Source organism: Elephantulus edwardii, unplaced genomic scaffold (assembly GCF_000299155.1).
Source record: "Elephantulus edwardii isolate Elephantulus edwardi_28Jun2011 unplaced genomic scaffold, EleEdw1.0 scaffold00104, whole genome shotgun sequence".
Classification (NCBI taxonomy): domain Eukaryota; kingdom Metazoa; phylum Chordata; class Mammalia; order Macroscelidea; family Macroscelididae; genus Elephantulus; species Elephantulus edwardii.
Window position 1 is genome coordinate 3,493,960 of NW_006399854.1, and position 2,638 is coordinate 3,496,597.

At 48.1% G+C, this 2,638-nt stretch overlaps 1 pseudogene; it reads right to left on the bottom strand.

Moving 5' to 3' along the window:
* Positions 1-596: 596 nt before the first annotated feature.
* Positions 597-2,212, bottom strand: LOC102872852 (annotated as a pseudogene).
* Between the last annotated feature and the right edge of the window lie 426 nt (positions 2,213-2,638).

Sequence of the window (2,638 nt, forward strand, 5' to 3'; positions counted from 1 at the left end):
GCTGAAAAGCAAAGATGTCAGTCTAAAGACTAAGATGCACTTGATCTAAGTCGTGATCTTCACAATTACTTGCTATGCATCAAAGAGTTGGACAATGAATAGGGATGACCGAAGAAAAATTGATGTCTTTGAGTTCTGGTGCTGGAGAAGAGTATAGAACATCCCATGGACTGTCAAAAGAAAAAACATGTCTATTCTGAAGAGGGTGATACCAACTTGTTCTCTCGAGGAAAGGATTTTTTTTTTAATTTTCCAAACAATTTTATTGAAATGTGCCAAGAGTACATAAGTAGCACAAATGTATGAACAGGGAGGAAGAAAAAAAAATCACATGTACAATAATTTTTTTTAAAAGTGAAGGTTTATCTTGGGAGATAGCAGTCCCCCTCCTCCACCCCCTCAAGACTGCCGGCATTTCTGTTATGGTTAAGCCTCTACTAACCTAGTATTAAATAAAAGAAATACAAGAACTTCTGGTGGTGGGGAGAGGAAATAAAAACACCAAAAAAGAGCCATACCCACCAAACAAAAGAGAAAGCAACCTAAAAACGAAAATTGTTTTTCCTGCTCTGATGGGAGTCTTCTTGGACACCTAATTAGGAGGCATGCTGAGCAGTGGAGAAACACAACTTCAGGGTGTATGGATATGGCCCGTTTGGGTTTTTCATCTGGTAATGGTTCAGGAAGCCCAGTGTCTCCAGGGCATCACTCTTGGATTCCCACTCCAGCAGCCCAGAGGAGCTGCGTTCACTCTTGCCTGAGAACACTTTCACAGAAGGATGGCTGCTTCAAGTTCTCCTCGGTCACCTCCAGGGGAGCATTGAAGAAATGCAGCACATTGCTCGGGTGCTGGATGCGGTTCTTGGCTGCCTGCTCCGAGGTGGAAAATCGATTGTTTCTTGAGCCATTAAAGTCTTTGTAACTGCAAGACCCGTCTTCTAGCCCATATGACTGACCAGGCATGATGGCTAGTTGCTTGGAGACACAGACATTCAGCTTCACAAACATGAAGTTGTTGTTGAGGTGGGTGATGGCCCAGTCCACGGCATACCCATCAGCCATTTCTACCATGGCAGCCTCTGGCTTGCTTTTCATTAATTTCACCTTCTTCACATTGCCATACAAGCAGAAGACATTGAAGACGCGATCACAGTTCATCTTAGACTTATCCAAGCCATAGACCGTGAGCATGGGGCTGTCAGCATGGGGGCCATACTCGGGTGGTGGGGGAGGGGGTTGGGGATGCCCATACTGAGGGCCATAATGGCTGGGGCCCTAGCGGTGACCCCCCGCTGGTGGGCCCATCTGTCTCCCTTCGTAGTGGGGGGAGGGGGCATAGCCCTCATCATGATAATAGCTGTTGTACCCACCGTCGGGCCCTCCATATTCTGCAGGGTGATCTCCTAGGAGTGGAGGCTGTCTCTGGCATTGTTGGGGTTGCTGCCAGTGTCACCTTGTCCGCTGAGGTTGGGGTTTGTGTAATCCCAAGTATCCTGATCATTCTTGAAGACATTCAAGCGTGTAGGCTTTATATACTCGATCTTCAGAGTCCAACAGCCAGAATAGATGTCAGCCCCATTGAATGAGGTCTTGGCCCGCTGTGCACTTTGTACAGAGTCAAACTCCACCATGGCCTGGACACCATTCTTCTGGAAAATGACAATTCTCTGGACAGGTCCACAAGGGTTACAGATAGTGTAAAGAACATCCATAGTAATGGAGTAGATGGGATTTAGGATGGTAAAGAGCAGTATGCTGTGGACACTCCGAGAGTCATCTGAATCTCCAGGGCAAGAGATCTTCTGGCTGGTAGAGTAATTGACAAAAGCTGGGTGACCAGCAATGTAGATTTGGTTGTCGGCTGCTTAGTTCACTGCATTGCAAGCCCCCAACACGTCTTTAAACTCCATCAGCGCCTGTCTCTTTTTAGGCATTACCACCATGTAACTGATGGGTCCAAATTCCTGTAAAGCCTCAATGAGGTCAGCCTCCACCACACCATCAATCAGGCCTCTGATGTGAACAACTGGCGAGGCAGGAGTTTTAGGCGGATCGTCGTAATTCTCCCGGATCCTGTGCCACCACCACCACCGCTTCCGTGCTGGTCGCTGGCCTTGTCAGTCTTGAGCTGTGTAGGCGCCCGGCCGCCCTTACTGCCCGCCGCTGCCATCTTCACCATCACTCTGGCCCGCCGTCGTTGCTCGTCCGGTTGTTGCCGAGGAAAGGATTTTGAAGCTCCATTTCACATATTTTGGGCATGTTACTGGGAGAGACCAGTCTTTGGAGAAGGACACCATGTTTGGAAGGGTGGAGGGAATAAACAGGAGAGGTAGATCCTGGATGAGATGGAATGACACAACAACTGGGATGCTATGAGGGTAGATGTGTCAGAGACAGTGAGATTGGCTCCGAATAGGACAGGGTTCAGAGCTGTTGTGCAAAAGGTTGCTATGAGTTTCAGGTGACTCTATGACACATAACAACAACACTAGGGAGCTCTGGCAGCAAGTGGTAAGAAGCTGCACTGCACTCTTGAAGGCACATGGTTTGAATCCACAGTTGCGCCATGGGAGAAGGCTGGGCAGCATCCCAAGTAATTAATTGTCTCTGAAAACTTGCTAGAGGTTCAGCTATGGGT